Source organism: Salmo trutta, chromosome 5, assembly GCF_901001165.1.
Source record: "Salmo trutta chromosome 5, fSalTru1.1, whole genome shotgun sequence".
NCBI lineage: Eukaryota > Metazoa > Chordata > Actinopteri > Salmoniformes > Salmonidae > Salmo > Salmo trutta.
This window is the reverse complement of record NC_042961.1, coordinates 54358811-54379567: the sequence shown is the minus strand read 5'-3', so window position 1 is coordinate 54379567 and position 20757 is coordinate 54358811. Positions and strand designations below refer to the sequence as shown.

General features: G+C 47.1%; 1 long non-coding RNA gene across 1 annotated transcript; it reads right to left on the bottom strand.

Moving 5' to 3' along the window:
• Positions 1-2185: 2185 nt before the first annotated feature.
• On the bottom strand, positions 2186-20520 carry LOC115194535 (uncharacterized). Its single transcript, XR_003878388.1, has 3 exons — positions 20272-20520; positions 7842-7949; positions 2186-2270 (listed from the first exon to the last, which is right to left on the bottom strand). It is a non-coding gene; the product is annotated as an uncharacterized LOC115194535 (long non-coding RNA).
• Positions 20521-20757: the final 237 nt, after the last annotated feature.

Sequence of the window (20757 nt, the reverse complement as noted above, 5' to 3'; positions counted from 1 at the left end):
TTCCCTCCCTCCCTCACCAGTCTGAAAGCCAGCCAGTTAGAGTGGCAGTGTTTATAGTCTCCATCCATCTCCAGGGGCAGCTGCTGCCTGTCTATATACTGTTGAAGGACCCCTGTCCCTCGCGCCGTGTGCACAGACACACACACACACACACACACACACACACACACACACACACTCACTCAAAAAGACAGAGATAAAAGGGAATTACATTTAGTGTGACAAGCGATACAGTGTGAGAATTCAATTGAATTCAACTCTCCTTTTCATAGCCACCCAGGATAGTCCATTCACCTTTATATAGCCACCCAGGATAGTCCATTCACCTTTATATAGCCACCCAGGATAGTCCATTCTGCTTTATATAGCCACCCAGGATAGTCCATTCTCCTTTATATAGCCACCCAGGATAGTCCATTCACCTTTATATAGCCACCCAGGATAGTCCATTCTCCTTTATATAGCCACCCAGGATAGTCCATTCACCTTTATATAGCCACCCAGGATAGTCCATTCACCTTTATATAGCCACCCAGGATAGTCCATTCTCCTTTATATAGCCACCCAGGATAGTCCATTCACCTTTATATAGCCACCCAGGATAGTCCATTCACCTTTATATAGCCACCCAGGATAGTCCATTCTCCTTTATATAGCCACCCAGGATAGTCCATTCTGCTTTATATAGCCACCCAGGATAGTCCATTCTGCTTTATATAGCCACCCAGGATAGTCCATTCTGCTTTATATAGCCACCCAGGATAGTCCATTCTCCTTTATATAGCCACCCAGGATAGTCCATTCTCCTTTATATAGCCACTCAGGATAGTCCATTCACCTTTATATAGCCACCCAGGATAGTCCATTCACCTTTATATAGCCACCCAGGATAGTCCATTCACCTTTACATAGCCACCCAGTGTAACCGATGTGAAATGGCTAGCTAGTAAGCGGTGGTGCGCGCTAATAGTGTTTCAATCGGTGACGTCACTTGCTCTGAGACCTTGAAGTAGTTGTTCCCCTTGCTCTGCAAGGGTGACTGTTGTCTGTGTGCAGGCTTTTGTGGCGCGATGGGTAACGATGCTTCGAGGGTGACTTTTGTCTGTGTGCAGAGGGTCCCTGGGTTGAGCCCAGGTAGGGGCGAGGATAGGGACGGAATCTATACTGTTACACCAGAATAGTCCAGTCTCCTTTATATAGCCACCCAGAATAGTCCATTCTCCTTTATATAGCCACCCAGGATAGTCCATTCTCCTTTATATAGCCACCCAGGATAGTCCATTCACCTTTATATAGCCACCCAGGATAGTCCATTCACCTTTATATAGCCACCCAGGAAAGTCCATTCACCTTTATATAGCCACCCAGGATAGTCCATTCTCCTTTATATAGCCACCCAGGATAGTCCATTCACCTTTATATAGCCACCCAGGATAGTCCATTCACCTTTACATAGCCACCCAGTGTAACCGATGTGAAATGGCTAGCTAGTAAGCGGTGGTGCGCGCTAATAGTGTTTCAATCGGTGACGTCACTTGCTCTGAGACCTTGAAGTAGTTGTTCCCCTTGCTCTGCAAGGGTGACTGTTGTCTGTGTGCAGGCTTTTGTGGCGCGATGGGTAACGATGCTTCGAGGGTGACTTTTGTCTGTGTGCAGAGGGTCCCTGGGTTGAGCCCAGGTAGGGGCGAGGAGAGGGACGGAAGCTATACTGTTACACCAGGATAGTCCAGTCTCCTTTATATAGCCACCCAGGATATCACACACACACACACACACACACACACACACACACACACACACACACACACACACACACACACACACACACACACTCCACTTCCCTCATTAATCATCGGTATCACTCCATTTGACCTCTGACCCTGTTACTTTAATGGTAAATTATGTTTTTATAGAGCACACTATCCTTCATCCTCCTTTCTTATCGTCCCTTCAATGATAAATGTTGCTGTGTGTGTGTGTGTGTGTGTGTGTATTCACTTCTACGTCCTCTAGACTGTGGGGAGACACCTGCTGCTGCTCCTTCACCAGAATGAGGACCGAGCCAAGACCTCCTGGGATTACAGCCTGGACCACACACACACACACACACACACACACGCACTCATCATAGGATGCCCTTTCAATGTAAACACATGATGATACGCATATAAACAAAACACACAAGTTTAAACATTCAACATTTAATAGAGGGCGGAGACTGTCAGCTGTCCACTATCACTGTAAGACCCCTCTCTTCTTCAACAGAAGGGCTGATGGAGGGAGAAAGATAGATGAGAGAGAAAGAGAGAGATACAGAGAGAGAGGAAGAGAGAGGATGAGTGGATAAAGTGCATAAAGTGAAACATCGAACTTCAACTTTCAGTTTCTGTCACAAACTACTGTAAAACTAATCTGGGTACCAGCCTGTTTAGCTATCATTCCACTCCTTGTCATGGCTAACTGGGGATAAGAACAGCCAGGAAATTCTGACAGAGTTTAGTCCTCACAGCACTACACACAGGAGGAAGGGAAGGAAGGGCTTCTTTCATAACATGGGATAAAGTAGGTAGGTACCGGATAGGTTACATCTGTTGTGGTGCAGTTTATTGGGCTAGATCTTTGGCACATGACACACACTAAATGCCATTCTCTTTTATCTCAGAGTAGAAGGAGTGGAATGTTAGCTAAACAGAATGTAACGATCATCGTAGAGAGGTGCAGCGTGGCACGTGTTCATGATTATTTATTTCAATCAAACAAACAAACAAACACTCGAACAAAACTAACACAGGGAAACAAAAGCGCACAGTTCTGTCAGGTACAGAAAACAAGTACCCACAAACACAGGTGGGAAAAGGCTGTCTAAGTATGATTCCTAATCAGAGACTACGATAGACAGCTGCCTCTGATTAGGAACCATACTCGGCCCAAAACAAAGAAATACAAAACATAGAATGCCCACCCCACACCCTGACCTAACAAAATAGAGAAATAAACCGTCTCTCTCAGGTCAGGGTGTGACACAGAAGGTACCCAGGCTACTACAAAACCACTATATAAAGTATCACAGTTTTTTACACTGCCAGTAGTGCTGTGAGTGTTACGCTATAAAGGGACCCCCAGACTAGACTGTAATATTGTACTGAGACAGTTTGACATAGTGACAGGTGATTACAGGGTTATCCTGTGATAGCAGGCTAAGACACGGCCCATCTCGTCCTCACGGCAACCGTCCTCAGGGAGGTGCGTTTCAGTGACGACCACAGCTCGTCCCAGCCTATCCACCGTACCTACGGACAGGGGCGGAAATCCCGGGGGGGACGGGGGGGACACGACCCCCCCATCCTGGGAAAAATATGATTTGTCCCCCCCAATATATCACTGAAACATAACTATGTAATTGAAATAATATTAATAATACGCAATGAAAGCAATTGTGCTGATTATAGACACTTAATAGCGCGTTTTTAAGTTTCAAAAGATTGCGACCCCCCCCACCCTTTGCCTCACAATGGTTTGATCCACTGCCAGTTCCTTAGCTTGCTAGGTAACGTAGAGGTCGTATCTACTGTCTGAAAGGCACGCAATGCACGTAACTGACGTAAGGTTAATCCAGTCAATCGCGCACACACACTAGCTGAATATGCAGAGCTAGCGCGCAAATATTAACTATTAAGCTAGCTAGTACCTATTCCATTTATGTGGCGTCGATAAATTGCTATCGTCAATTTATTCCAAGATCAGCATGCATGTAAGTTAGTGCTTCAAAGTCCTTGTGATAAGGTTAGCGATAAACTGAACAGAACTACACTCTCTTCTACCATTGTTTTAAATATATTTAATGGTCTTGTTGCAAAAGCTAAATTGTCGCAAGGGAACTTTTATTTATATATTTTATTTCACCTTTATTTAACCCGGGTAGCAAAGATTATAGCAAACACCACTGAATTGGTGCTCGCTAGCTTTGCAAATTCAGCTATTGTTAGAAGCCAGCCAATATGAAACAAACGATTAAAATGACAAAAGGTTGCAGCATATGTTGTGTAAATGGTGAACTCATACAGCTGTCAACTCTTGTCACTGCAATCCGTTTCACATTTGCTAGCTACCTTTTAGATCGAAGCCCATATAGAATGATAGAAGATAAGATGATAGAAGCCCATCTCCTACTGTAAATAACCTACATACTGTGTGTGTGTAGCCAACCAGGTAGAAAAATTGCAGAAAAATGGCAGAAAACAGACGGACATCAGAGTATTTTCAGTACACCAAAACGCAAAGTAAGAACCCTAGTAGTCTAATATCTCAAAGACTAGTTGATAAAATGTTCATAAGAAAGAAATGAAATTCTAATGGAAATGTTTCACAATGATGTCATTAGGCAGAGCAGGCAACAAATGGCACACAGACAGCAGAGTTGGGGACAGATATGCAGGGACAGACTGGCAGAGACAGGGAGTCTCAGGTAAGTTTGTTGAGTCTTTGTTTGGCAACTTTATGAAAGGTTCTCAATTTTTTTTACTTGTAAAATAGGAACATAATTGGAAAATGCCATGGATACCCCCACTCTCAACTTAAACTGGTGACTGAACTAAGATTTGTTAAAGGCAATGGTATTGCTGTTGTGATTAGTTGTGTAGTTTTGGGTACCGGTAGTTCGGAGTACGGCAAACACCTTATTTCTTTGGTTCCTCAATATACATTTACCATATTAAACGTAGGCTATGTGTTACAGCACTAATTTTGGTGTCCCCCTCAGGAATTGCTCTTGAGAAAATGTAATGTAATTGTCCCCTCCAAAGTTGATATCAGATTTTCGCCCCTGCCTACGGACAGACTCTCCTCCTCTATCTCCCCTTCACCCACCCACACACTCTCCTCCTCTATCTCCCCTTCACCCACACACACACACTCTCCTCCTCTATCTCCCCTTCACCCACACTCTCTCCCTCTATCTCCCCTTCACCCACACACTCACTCTCCTCCTCTATCTCCCCTTCACCCACACACTCACTCTCCTCCTCTATCTCCCCCTTCACCCACACACACACTCTCCTCCTCTATCTCCCCTTCACCCACACACTCACTCTCCCTCTATCTCCCCTTCATCCACACACTCACTCTCCTCCTCTATCTCCCCTTCACCCACTCACTCTCCTCCTCTATCTCCCCCTTCACCCACACACTCACTCTCCTCCTCTATCTCCCCCTTCACCCACACACTCACTCTCCTCCTCTATCTCCCCCTTCACCCACCCACTCACTCTCCCTCTATCTCCCCTTCACCCACACACTCACTCTCCTCCTCTATCTCCCCTTCACCCACACTCTCCTCCTCTATCTCCCCCTTCACCCACACACACACTCTCCTCCTCTATCTCCCCCTTCACCCACACACAGACTCTCCTCCTCTATCTCCCCCTTCACCCACACACTCACTCTCCTCCTCTATCTCCCCTTCACCCACACACTCACTCTCCTCCTCTATCTCCCCCTTCACCCACACACTCACTCTCCCTCTATCTCCCCTTCACCCACACACTCACTCTCCTCCTCTATCTCCCCTTCACCCACACACTCACTCTCCTCCTCTATCTCCCCTTCACACTCACTCTCCTCCTCTATCTCCCCTTCACCCACACACTCACTCTCCTCCTCTATCTCCCCCTTCACCCACCCACTCACTCTCCCTCTATCTCCCCTTCACCCACACACTCACTCTCCTCCTCTATCTCCCCTTCACCCACACTCTCCTCCTCTATCTCCCCCTTCACCCACACACTCACTCTCCTCCTCTATCTCCCCTTCACCCACACACTCACTCTCCTCCTCTATCTCCCCCTTCACCCACCCACTCACTCTCCCTCTATCTCCCCTTCACCCACACACTCACTCTCCTCCTCTATCTCCCCTTCACCCACACTCTCCTCCTCTATCTCCCCCTTCACCCACACACTCACTCTCCCTCTATCTCCCCCTTCACCCACACACTCACTCTCCTCCTCTATCTCCCCTTCACCCACACACACACACTCCTCCTCTAACTCCCCTTCACACTCACTCTCCTCCTCTATCTCCCCTTCACACTCACTCTCCTCCTCTATCTCCCCCTTCACCCACACACTCACTCTCCCTCTATCTCCCCTTCACCCACACTCTCCTCCTCTATCTCCCCCTTCACCCACACACTCACTCTCCCTCTATCTCCCCTTCACCCACACACTCACTCTCCCTCTATCTCCCCTTCATCCACACACTCACTCTCCTCCTCTATCTCCCCTTCACCCACACACACACTCTCCTCCTCTATCTCCCCTTCACCCACACACTCACTCTCCCTCTATCTCCCCTTCATCCACACACTCACTCTCCCTCTATCTCCCCTTCACCCACACACTCACTCTCCCTCTATCTCCCCTTCATCCACACACTCACTCTCCTCCTCTATCTCCCCCTTCACCCACACACTCACTCTCCTCCTCTATCTCCCCCTTCACCCACACACTCACTCTCCCTCTATCTCCCCTTCACCCACACACTCACTCTCCCTCTATCTCCCCTTCATCCACACACTCACTCTCCTCCTCTATCTCCCCCTTCACCCACACACTCACTCTCCTCCTCTATCTCCCCTTCACCCACACACACACTCTCCTCCTCTATCTCCCCTTCACCCACACACTCACTCTCCCTCTATCTCCCCTTCACCCACACACTCACTCTCCTCCTCTATCTCCCCTTCACCCACACACACACTCTCCTCCTCTATCTCCCCCTTCACCCACACACTCACTCTCCCTCTATCTCCCCTTCACCCACACACACACTCTCCTCCTCTATCTCCCCTTCACCCACACACTCACTCTCCCTCTATCTCCCCTTCATCCACACACTCACTCTCCCTCTATCTCCCCTTCACCCACACACTCACTCTCCCTCTATCTCCCCTTCATCCACACACTCACTCTCCTCCTCTATCTCCCCCTTCACCCACACACTCACTCTCCTCCTCTATCTCCCCTTCACCCACACACACACTCTCCTCCTCTATCTCCCCTTCACCCACACACTCACTCTCCCTCTATCTCCCCTTCACCCACACACTCACTCTCCCTCTATCTCCCCCTTCACCCACACACTCACTCTCCCTCTATCTCCCCTTCACCCACACACACACTCTCCTCCTCTATCTCCCCTTCACCCACACACTCACTCTCCCTCTATCTCCCCTTCACCCACACACTCACTCTCCTCCTCTATCTCCCCTTCACACTCACTCTCCTCCTCTAACTCTTCAATGTACCTCAGTGTTCCTTCTTTCTCTCCCTAACCCCACGCTTCTCAATCAGTCCTCTATGTTCTGCAACTCCCTCTCTGTGTGACACACACACACACACACACACACACACACACACACACACACACACACACACACACACACACACACACACACACACACACACACACACACACACACACACACACTTTCCCTCTAACACAGTGAAACGACTGCACTCTTTCATTCTCTCCCTCACTCGCCTGCACCCAACCCCCCCCCCTCTCTCTCTCTTTCTCCTCATCCTCTCCTCTCTTCTCCCTTTCTTCCAGTGCACAGGAGTCACATATGGAAAAAATAGTGTCATGACTCATGCTCCACTGAGCGACAATGAAAAGAGAGATCACTCTGAACGAGTGAGTGTATGTGTGTGTGTGTGTGTGAGAGAGAGAGAGAAACGCTAACTGGGCAACAGTGGGTGTGTGTGTGTGTGTGTGTGTGTGTGTGTGTGTGTGTGTGTGGTGTGTGTGTGTGTGTGTGTGTGTGTGTGTGTGTGTGTACTCACACAGGCATGCTGCTGTAGTTTGTATAGAAGATGCTTGGCAGGGAGTAAGCAGTCCAGCAGGTACATCAGACTGTCATGCTGATAAGTCGACTCCAACACAGAGAAAACCTGCACAGATACAGAGAATGATACAGAGAAAGATTTTAGTTAACTGTGTTTTTTAGCCTTGCTCATTACCTGTATATAGCCTCGCTATTGTTGTCTTACTGCTGCTGTTTAATTATTTGTTACTTTTATTTCTTATTCTTTTTTTTTAAGGTATTTCTTTAATTTAATATATATTTTTTAACTGCATTGTTGGTTAGCGCTTGTAAGTAAGCAATTCACTGTTGTATTTGGCGCATGCGACAAATAACATTTGATTTGATTTGACACGCACACACAAACATGTACAGATAGGCAAATACACACAGACCACAGGAGGCTTCTGAGGGGAAAACGGCTCATAATAATGGTTGGAACGAAGCAAACGGAGTGGAAACCATGTGGTTGATATATTTGATACCATTCCATTTATTGCGCTCCAGCTATTACCTTGAGCCCGTCTTAACCATTACCACGAGCCTGTGTTAACCATTACCACGAGCCTGTCTTAACCATTACCACGAGCCTGTGTTAACCATTACCACGAGCCCGTCTTAACCATTACCAAGAGCCTGTCTTAACCATTACCACGAGCCTGTGTTAACCATTACCACGAGCTCGTCTAAACCATTACCACGAGCCTGTCTTAACCATTACCATGGGCCCGTCTTAACCATTACCACGAGCCTGTCTTAACCATTACCACGAGCCCGTATTAACCATTACCACGAGCCCATCTTAACCATTACCATGGGCCCGTCTTAACCATTACCACGAGCCCGTCTTAACCATTACCACGAGCCCGTCTTAACCATTACCACGAGCCTGTCTTAACCATTACCACGAGCTCGTCTTAACCATTACCACGAGCCTGTCTTAACCATTACCACGAGCCCGTCTTAACCATTACCACGAGCCTGTCTTAACCATTACCACGAGCCCGTATTAACCATTACCACGAGCCTGTCTTAACCATTACCACGAGCCCGTATTAACCATTACCACGAGCCGGTATTAACCATTACCACGAGCTCGTCTTAACCATTACCACGAGCCCGTATTAACCATTACCACGAGCCCGTATTAACCATTACCACGAGCCGGTATTAACCATTACCACGAGCTCGTCTTAACCATTACCACGAGCCCGTATTAACCATTACCACGAGCCTGTGTTAACCATTACCACGAGCCCGTCTTAACCATTACCACGAGCCTGTCTTAACCATTACCACGAGCTCGTCTTAACCATTACCACGAGCCCGTCTTAACCATTACCACGAGCCCGTCTTAACCATTACCACGAGCCTGTCTTAACCATTACCACGAGCCCGTATTAACCATTACCACAAGCTCGTCTTAACCATTACCACGAGCTCGTCTTAACCATTACCACGAGCTCGTCTTAACCATTACCACGAGCCTGTCTTAACCATTACCACGAGCTCATCTTAACCATTACCACGAGCCTGTCTTAACCATTACCACGAGCTCATCTTAACCATTACCACGAGCTCGTCTTAACCATTACCACGAGCTCGTCTTAACCATTACCACGAGCTCGTCTTAACCATTACCACGAGCCCGTCTTAACCATTACCACGAGCTCATCTTAACCATTACCACAAGCCTGTCTTAACCATTACCACGAGCCCGTCTTAACCATTACCACGAGCCCGTCTTAACCATTACCACGAGCTCGTCTTAACCGTTACCACGAGCCTGTCTTAACCATTACCACGAGCCCGTATTAACCATTACCACAAGCCTGTCTTAACCATTACCACGAGCCCGTATTAACCATTACCCTGAGCCCGTCTTAACCATTACCACGAGCCTGTCTTAACCATTACCACGAGCCTGTCTTAACCATTACCACGAGCCGGTATTAACCATTACCACGAGCTCATCTTAACCATTACCACGAGCCCGTATTAACCATTACCACGAGCCCGTCTTAAGGTGCCACCAACCTGTGACACAGACATAAACAAATCTAGACACATAAACATTGTACACTACTTTTATTACAACTTTATATTTTGGGGATTTGACTCTTGATTACTATTGATTACTATTAATATTGATATTTGTACTGCACTGTTGAGGGGAGCTCGCAAGTAAACATTTCACTGTACCATTTTTACCTGCCGTATCCTGTGCATGTGATGAATAAACTTTTATTCAATTCGATACATACAGTCTATACATGTTTATCCAGTCTATATATGTTTATCCAGTCTATACATGTTTATCCAGTCTATACATGTTTATCCAGTCCATACATGTTTATCCAGTCTATAAATGTTTATCCAGTCTATACATGTTTATCCAGTCTATACATGTTTATCCAGTCCATACATGTTTATCCAGTCTATAAATGTTTATCCAGTCTATACATGTTTGTCCAGTCTATAAATGTTTATCCAGTCTATAAATGTTTATCCAGTCTATAAATGTTTATCCAGTCTATAAATGTTTATCCAGTCTATAAATGTTTATCCAGTCTATACATGTTTATCCAGTCTATACATGTTTATCCAGTCCATACATGTTTATCCAGTCTATACATGTTTATCCAGTCTATACATGTTTATCCAGTCTATACATGTTTATCCAGTCCATACATGTTTATCCAGTCTATAAATGTTTATCCAGTCTATACATGTTTATCCAGTCTATAAATGTTTATCCAGTCTATAAATCTTTATCCAGTCTATACATGTTTATCCAGTCTATAAATGTTTATCCAGTCTATACATGTTTATCCAGTCTATACATGTTTATCCAGTCTATACATGTTTATCCAGTCTATAAATGTTTATCCAGTCTATACATGTTTATCCAGTCTATACATGTTTATCCAGTCTATACATGTTTAGCCAGTCTATACATGTTTATCCAGTCTATACATGTTTATCCAGTCTATAAATGTTTATCCAGTCTATAAATCTTTATCCAGTCTATAAATCTTTATCCAGTCTATACATGTTTATCCAGTCTATAAATGTTTATCCAGTCTATACATGTTTATCCAGTCTATACATGTTTATCCAGTCTATACATGTTTATCCAGTCTATAAATGTTTATCCAGTCTATAAATCTTTATCCAGTCTATACATGTTTGTTCAGTCTATATGGCAGGTTGCCTAGTGGTTAGAGTGACCACAAGGTTGCTGGATCAAATCCCTGAGCTGACGATGTAAAAATCTGTCGTTCTGCCTCTGAGCAAGGCAGTTAACCCACTGTTCCCCGGGCGCCGAAGATGTGGATGTCGATTATGGCAGCCCCCCACACCTCTCTGATTCAGAGGTGTTGGGTTAAATGTGGAAGACACATTTCAGCCATCATCATGAAGTGCTTTGCAAGACTAGTCAAGGATCACATCACTGCCACCCTAGACCAACTTCACTTAAAAAAAAATTGTTTTACCTTTATTTAACTAGGCAAGTCAGTTAAGAACAAATTCTTATTTTCAATGACGGCCTAGGAACAGTGGGTTAACTGCCTTGTTCAGGGGCAGAACAACAGTTTGCATACCGCCCCAACAGGTCCACAGATGACGCAATCGCAATCGCACTGCACACTGCCAAATCCCATCTGGACAAAAATAATACCTATATAAGAATGCTGTTCATTGATTACAGCTCAGCATTTAACACAAAAGTACCCTCCAAGCTCATCATCAAGCTGGAGGCCCTGGGTCTCAACCCCTCCCTGTGCAACTGGGTCCTGGACTTTCTGACGTGGCCGCCCCCAGGTGGTGAAGGTAGGAAACAACATCTCCACTTCGCTGATCCTCAACACTGGGGTCCCACAAGTGTGTGTGCTCTCAGCCCCCTCCTGTACTCCCGGTTCACCCACAACTGCGTGGCCACGCACGCCTCCAACTCAATCATCAAGTTTGCATACGACACAACAGTAGTAGGCTTGATTACCAACAACGACGAGACAGCCAACAGGGAGGAGGTGAGGGCACTCTCAGTCAACGTCAACAAAACAAAGAAGATGATCGTGGACTTCAAGAAACAGCAGAGGGAGCACCACCCTATCCACATCAAAGGGACAGCAGTGGAGAAGCTGGAACGTTTTAAGTTCCTCGGCGTACACATCACTGACAAACTGAAATGGTCCACCCACACAGACAGCGTGGTGAAGAAGGCGCAACAGCACCTCTTCAACCTCAGGAGGCTGAAGAAATGTGGCTTGTCCCCCAAAACCCTGACAAACTTTTACAGATGCACAATCGAGAGCATTCTGTCGGGCTGTATCACCGCCTGGTACGGCAACTGCACCGCCCTCAACCGCAAGGCTCTCCAGAGAGAGACATTGAAAGGCTACTGCTATGTCTGTGTCTGTCTCTGTGTCTGTATGTTAAACAGTCGGCTTGTCCCGCTTACACACACACACACACACACACACACACACACACACACACACACTGCCTGTTGCATGGTCTGGGGAGTTTCAAACAATTCCTGGAGGTCCAGTGGACGCTGGACATGTGTCCCAAATGGCATTTGATACGCATCCTATGACCTCCGCAGATTGGGCTACCTCCCACTCACACACTCACTCAGTATTGCTCCCTCTCAGCCACACATAGTATGAAAATGTATGCACATCTACACACAAATATATGCATGCACACACACACCCTGTAGATCTGCCAAAGAGGTGGAGGGTGACAGAGAAGAGAGCACACAACATCACACTGTTTATTTTTCTACCAAGCTGTCAGCATGGCAACCCACAACCTTTTTTTCTTCCTATCCATGGTTTGTCTTTCACCTCTCTCCTTTCATTTACATTTTAGTCATTTAGCAGACACTCTTATCCAGATCAACTCACAGTACTGAATGCATACATTTCATACATTTTTTCTCCGTACTGGTCCCCCATGGGAATCAAACCCACAACCCTGGTGTTGCAAACACCATGCTCTACCCACTGAGCCACACAGGACCTCTCTCCTCCGTACTCTCTTTTCCTCTCTCCTACTTTCTTTCTCAAAGTCATCTGACAATAACTATAGTGAGATCCCCCTCACAAAAAAAGCATATTGTGCAGAGGATGAAAACATGCAGAGATTTTAGTTTAAAAAAGACAAAGAATTAAAGAAAGAAAGAAAGAAAGAAAGAAAGAAAGAAAGAAAGGATGGTCAAATGTGTGTCTGGAAAAGAAAAGGATGGCTGGGGAGAGAGGGGGTTTCTGGGAGATAAAGAAAAGAGTGGAAAGGGGGACCAGTCCCAATCCAAATACTACCAGTCCCAATTCAAATACTACCAGTCCCAATCCAAATACTAAAGTCACAAATACTACCAGTCCTACACTCTGCATACAGGTGAAGGATCTTAATTTGATCTTAAATTAAAAATGTTAAATGGAAATTACAAACTTCAGAAGCCTTATTAAACCTCAAATACACCACAAGTTTTAAACGTATTGCATTGCAGGAAAGTTCTCCTGCAACAGGGTGATCAAACTAAGATCCTATGTGTGTGTGTGTGTGTGTTTGTGTGTGTGTGTGTGCATGTGTGTGTGTGTGTGTGTGTGTACTCCATATTGATTATTCCGGAGGCCTCTGCATGGTCAAGGCAGGGGTATGTCATTCTTCACTCAGACTTCCTGTCTTTCTCTCCTGCATGCAGCACACAGCCCTGGAACGGAAGACCGATGATTGGCAGAGAAAGAGAAAAGAGCGAAACAGGAGGGGAGACAAAATAGTGCAGAGGTAAAGGCAGGGATGGAGAGAGAGAGAGCGAGAGGGAGAGAGAAGGAAGAGGCTAAACGACTGGAATGGGAAACAATAGTGATAGAAACCAGATGTAGAGCGGGGAGAGAGAAAGGGAGGGAAGGAGTCTATAAGATACTGATTTGCTCTCTTGAAACCCCCTATTTAAAACCATGAGGAGAAAATCCACTGACACAATACTCTGTCTTCCTCTTCCCTCTCTTCCTCATCTTCCTCCTCTCTTCCTCTTCCTCCTCCTCTCTTCCCTCTCCTCAACCTCCTCTTCCTCCTCCTCTTCTCCACCTCCTCCTCTTCCTCCCATCTACCCTCCACACCACACCCCCTTCTTCCTCCATTTATCCTCCTCTTCCCTCTCCATCTACCCTCTATCTACCCTCCTCCTCCTCTACCAGCTCCCCCTCCTCGACCTCTTCATCTTCCCCCTCCTCCTCCCACTCTCCTCCTCTTCCTCATCCATCTACCCTGCTCCTCCTCTTCCCTCTACCTCCTCCTCTTCCTCCACCACCTCTCCTCCTCAACCTTGTCTTCCCTCCTGCTCCTCTTCCTCCCAGTCATCTGCCTCCTCTTCCTCCCAGTCCTCTGCCTCATCTCAGCCTCCTTCTCCTCCTCTTCCCAGTCCTCTGCCTACTCTCCTCCTCCTCCTCCTCCTCCGTGTGTGTGTGTGTCTCCTTCCCATCTCTGTCTCTCTTTCCCTTCTCCATCTCTCATCCCCCTCTCCATCTTTCATCCCCTCTCCATCTCTTTATCTCTTATCCCCCTCTCCATCTCTCATCTCCTTCTCCATCTCTCTGTCTCTCATCCCCCTCTCTGTCTCTCATTCCCCTCTCCATCTTTCATCCCCCTCTTCGTCTCTCATTCCCCTCTCGGTCTCTCATCCCCCTCTCTTTCTCTCATCCCCTCCAACTCTCCATCGCTCATGCCCCTCTTAATCTCTCATCCCCCTTCTCCATTTCTCATCCCCCTCTCCGTCTCTCATCCCCCTCTCAGTCTCTTATCCCAATCTCTCCATCTCTGATCCCCCTCTCCGTCTCTCATCCCCCTCTCCATCTCTATCTCTCATCCCCCTCTCTGTCTCTCATCCCCCTCTCCGTCTCTCATCCCCCTCTCCATCTCCATCTCTCATCCCTCATCTCCGGCTCTCCATCCCTCTAAGTCTCTCATCCCCCTCTGCCTCTCATCCCCCTCCCCTCTCTATCTCTCATCCCCCTCTCCATCTCTCATCCCCCTCCCCTCTCTATCTCTCATCCCCCTCTCCATCTCTCATCCCCCTCTCGGTCTCTCACCCCCCCTCTTCTCCTCTCTCTGTCTCTCATCCCCCTCTCCATCTCTCTGTCTCTCATCCCCCTCTCCATCTGTCATCCCCCTCTCCATCTCTCATCCCCCTCTCTTACCCCTCTCCATCTCTCATCCCCCTCTCTGTCTCTCATCCCCCTCCCCTTCTCAATCTCTCCTCCCCCTCTCCATCTCTCATCCCCCTCTGCCTCTCATCCCCCTCCCCTCTCTATCTCTCATCCCCCTCTCCGTTCTCATCCCCCTCTCCATCTCTATCTCTCATCCCCCTCTCTGTCTCTCATCCCCCTCTCAGTCTCTCATCCCCTTCTCCATCTCTCATCCCTCATCTCCGGCTCTCCCTCCCTCTAAGTCTCTCATCCCCCTCTCCATCTCTCATCCCCCTCTGCCTCTCATCCCCCTCTGCCTCTCAATCTCTCATCCCCCTCTCCATCTCTCATCCCCCTCTCGGTCTCTCACCCCCCCTCTTCTCCCCTCTCTGTCTCTCATCCCCCTCTCCATCTCTCTGTCTCTCATCCCCCTCTCCATCTGTCATCCCCCTCTCCATCTCTCATCCCCCTCTCTTACCCCTCTCCATCTCTCATTCCCCTCTCGGTCTCTCATCCACCTCCACATCTCCATCTCTCATCCCCATACACATCTCTCATCCCCCTCTCGGTCTCTCATCCCCCCTCTCTTCCCCCTCCTTCTCTCATCCCCCTCCATCTCTTATTCCCCTCTCCATCTCTCATCCCCCTCTCAGTCTCTCATCCCCCCTCTTCATCTCTCATCCCCCTCTCCATCTCTCATCCCCCTCTCTGTCTCTCATCCCCCTCTCCCTCTCCATCTCTCATCCCCCTCTCCATATCTCATTCCCCTCTCGGTCTTTCATCCCCCTCTCTATCTCTCATTCCCCTCTCGGTCTTTCATCCCCCTCTCTATCTCTCATCCCACTCTCGGTCTCTCATCCCCCTCTTCATCTCTCATCCCTCTCTCCATCTCTCATCCCCCTCTCCTTCTCTCATCCCCCTCTTGATCTCTCATCCCTCCCTCTCTTCCCCCTCTCTATTTCTCATCCCCTTCTCTGTCTCTCATCCCCCTCCCCCTCTCCATCTCTCATTCCCCTCTCGATCTTTCATCCCCCTCTCCATCTCTCATCCCCCTCTCTGTCTCTCATCCCCCTCCCATCTCCATCTCTCACCCGCCTCTGTCTCTCATCCCCCTCCCCCTCTCCATCTCTCATCCCCCTCTTGGTCTCTCATCCCCCTCTCCATTTCTCTTCCCATTCTCCATCTCTCATCTCCCTCTCGGTCTCTCATCCCCCTCTCCATCTCTCATCCCCCTCTCAATCTTTCATCCCCCTCTCGGTCTCTCATTCCCCTTCCATCTTTCATCCCCCTCTCGGTCTCTCATCCCCCTCTCCATCTTTCATCCCCCTCTCCATCTCTCATCCTCCTCTCGGTCTCTCATCCCTCCCACTCTTCCCCTTCTCTGTCTCTCATCCCTTCTCTATCTCTCATCCCCCTCTCGGTCTCTTATTCCCCCTCTCCATCTCTCATCCTCCTCTCTGTCTCAAATCCCCCTCTCCCTCTCTCATCCCCCTCTTGGTCTCTCATCCCCCCTCTCCACCTCTCATTCCCCTCTCTGTCTTTCATCCCCCTCTCCATCTCTCATCCCCCTCTCTGTCTCTCATCCCCCTCTCCATCTCTCATCCCCCTCTCTGTCTCCCATCCCCCTCTCCATCTCTCATCCCCATCTCCATCTCTCATCCCCCTCTCTGTCTCTCATCCCCCTCTTTGTCTCTCTCCCCCCTCTCCATCTCTCATCCCCCTCTCGGTCTCTCATCCCCCTCTCCATCTCTCATCCCCCCTCCATCTCTCATCCCCCTCTCCGTCTCTCATCCCTCTCTCTGTCTCTCATCCCCCTCTCTGTCTCTCCTCCAAACTTTCCTTTAGAAACAGAGAAATAAAATCCTTCTACCCATGCCCTCACTGCCCTGTCCCCAGTTTTTCAAATGTTATCTATCTGTATTTCACCTATCCGATAGTATACATTGCATAGAAATAGAATGAATAGAAAGAACAAATCATTCGTCATGTAGTCATTCTAAACTCAGCAAAAAAAAAGAAACATCCCTTTTTCAGGACCCTGTCTTTCAAAGATAATTCGTAAACATCTAAATATCTTCACAGATCTTCATTGTAAAGGGTTTAAACACTGTTTCCCATCCTTGCTCGATGAACCATAAACAATTAATGAACATGCACCTGTGGAACGGTCGTTAAGACACTGACAGCTTACAGACAGTAGGCAATTAAGGTCACAGTTATGAAAACTTAGGACACTAAAGAGGCCTTTCTACTGACTCTGAAAAACACCAAAAGAAAGATGGCCAGGGTCCCTGCTCATCTGCTTGAACATGCCTTAGGCATGCTGCAAGGAGGCATGAGGACTGCAGATGTGGCCAGGGCAATAAATTGCAATGTCCGTACTGTGAGACGCCTAAGACAGCGCTACAGGGAGACAGGACGCGCTACAGGGAGACAGCGCTACAGGGAGACAGGATGGACAGCTCGCAGTGGCAGACCATGTGTAACAATACCTGCACAGGATCGGTACATCAAAACATCACACCTGCGGGACAGGTACAGGATGGCAACAACAGCTGCCCGAGTTACACTAGGAACGCACAATCCCTCCATCAGTGCTCAGAATGTCCACAATAGGCTGAGAGAGGCTGGACTGAGGGCTTGTAGGCCTGTTGTAAAGCAGGTCCTCACCAGACATCACCGACAACGTCGCCTATGGTAAAAACCCACCGTCGCTGGACCAGACAGGACTGGCAAAAAGTGCTCTTCACTGACGAGTTGCGGTTTTGTCTCACCAGGGGTGATGGTCAGATTCGCGTTTATCGTCGAAGGAATGAGTGTTACTCCAAGGCCTGTACTCTGGAGAGGGATTGATTTGGAGGTGGAGGGTCTGTCATGGTCTGGGGCGGTGTGTCACAGCATCATCGAACTGAGTTTGTTGTCATTGCAGGCAATCTCAACACTGTGCGTTACAGGGAATACATCCTCCTCCCTCATGTGGTACCCTTCCTGCAGGCTCATCCTGACATGACCCTCCAGCATGACAATGCCACCAGCCATTCTGCTCATTCTGTGCGTGATTTCTTGCAAGACAGGAATGTCAGTGTTCTGCCATGGCCAGTGAAGAGCCCTAATCTCAATCCCATTGAGGACGTCTGGAACCTGTTGGATTGGAGGGTGAGGGCTAGGGCCATTCCCCCCAGAAATGTCAAGAACTTGCAGGTGCCTTGGTGGAAGAGTGGGGTAACATCGCACAGCAAGAACTGGCAAATCTGGTGCAGTCCATGAGGAGGAGATGCACTGCAGTACTTAATGCAGCTGGTGGCCACACCAGATACTGACTGTTACTTTTGATTTTGACCCCCCCTTTCTTCAGGGACACATTATTCAATTTCTGTTAGTCACATGTCTGTGGAACTTGTTCAGTTTATGTCTCAGTTGTTGAATCTTGTTATGTTCATACAAATATTTTCACATGTTAACTTCTTTGGGATAGGGGGCGATATTTTCACGTCCGGATGAAAAGCATGCCCAAAGTAAACTGCCTGTTTCTCAGACCCAGAAGCTAGGATATACATATAATTAGTAGATTTGGATAGAAAACACTGAAGTTTGTAACACTATTACAATAATGTCTGTGAGTATAACAGAACTGATTTGGCAGGCGAAACCCCGAGCACAATCCATCCAGGGAAAATAAAATTGAGCTCATTGTGTTTTCCACATATTTCATTGGATATCCTGATTTATAAGGGCCCTGGTTGCAGTTCCTATGGCTTCCACTAGAGGTCAACAGTCTTTAGAAATTGGTTGATGTTTTTCTTTTGAGGAATGAAAAAGTACGGCTGTAAATTGTTCGTGTCACTGTGAAGGGCTGAAGTCTTTTATTGCGCGTACACAGGAGCGCGCTCCGTGGTTTTTTTCTTTGGTATTGAAAACAGATTATCCCGTCTTAAATTTTATCGATTATTTACGTTTTAGGATTAGGAAGGATTAGGAACGTTGTTTGAAATGTTTGGACCAAGTTTACAGGTAACTTATTAGATACTTTGTAGGCATGTTGGGCGATTTGAAACCGGTGTATTTCTGAATGAAACGCGCCAAATAAATTGACATTTTTGCGACATAAAAAAGGACATTATCGAACAAAAGGACCAAATCACCCAAACTACTGACGCTACTCTCCAAGTCCCCTCTCTCTCTCTCTCTCTCTCAATTTTTTCCCTCTCTGTCATTCCCCTCTTTTCTCATTCTGTCTCTGTGTGTTTCTCTCCCCTCCGTCCCTTTCTCTTTCCCCCTCTCTTCCCTCTCTACTCATCTCATGATTTCCAAGCTCCTCCACTCAGTCCACAGCAGGAGAAACAGTAAAAAGCACTAATTCTGTCAATCTCTCTTTTTCTCTGTCTCTGTCTGTCTCGCTCTCTGTCCATCTCTCGCTCTCTGTCTGTCTCTCTGTCCATCTCTCTCTCTGTCTGTCTCTCTCGCTGTCTTTCTCCCCCCTCTCAATTCAATTATTTATCTCTCTCTCTCTCTCTCTTGTTCTGTCTCCAACTGTCTCCTTCGCTGTCTGTCAAAACTAGTGGTAACAATCCAAGTCTGGGCCAGAGAAGAACAGTGGTGTAATTGCTACAGAGATGTCTTGGTGACTGTTCCCTTGCTAACAGCTTCCCAATGATGCAGTCCTTAAATAGACAAAGTGATGAAAACATGGAAAAAACTATTGATATCATGACCATTTAGTCCTGATGTTAGCATGCAGCTTCAGCTTCATACCAATGAATGCGCAATAGGCTACACACTGAGATAGAAAGCATAATCCCAGTTCGTAAACCTAAAGGAATATTGTATATTTGCTGAACATGCTATCCAAAGTGGAGGATGCATTAAAATCAATGTGATAGACTAGTTTACTGTTAGGGAGGAGAAAATATTTGGAAAGGCTAAACAGTGGCTCATAAACAAGCCTACAATGTTACATTTGAAAAGTCGTGATTATACTGAAAAGACATAGGCTTAGGGCAATAACAAGAATATAGTCTATAGTCTAAAGGCCTATGCCTACATTTGTATGTTGTAATAATAGGCTATATGCTATATAACTTGCTTTATTATTTTGTAAAACTGCATTATTACCATCATAAGTTGTTGCAGGTAGCCAATAAGCACGCCAGGCAGGAAACTCGTTCAGCCTGTTGCTGCATACCTAGGCTACAGTCTACAGAAGGGGCTTACCATATTGATTGTTTGAGCTGCCTACATTGTAGCCCGCTTCCTGCAACCATCCACCGCTATAGAGAGACTTTCTCGACGCTAGGATAGTTCCCCCTTTTCAATTGCCCGTTAAATGCGTAGAAGTCCCTTAACAAGCGATAGAAAACTACTATGATTGTCGTCAGACGATCCCCCTCCCTGTAGTTGGTCTCTCTCCACCTCTACCGTTATTTCCCTTGTCCGGCTCTGCAAGGCAAGCCGTAGCCTACAAATAGTTGTTTTCCCCTCCCAGTCTCCTAATGTTAGTCACACACCCCTACCTCTCTCCCTCCACATTCTCACGTTTCACACAAGAGAGACACAGACTTTCAACCGCCGGCGCTCCACTCAAACAATTTTTATTTCCATCCAATTTTATACCATGATTAGCGCATTTGATATATGCCCGTTAAATCAACCTACATTTTCTTGGTTTATAGGCATATAGCCTAGGCATTTCACACACAC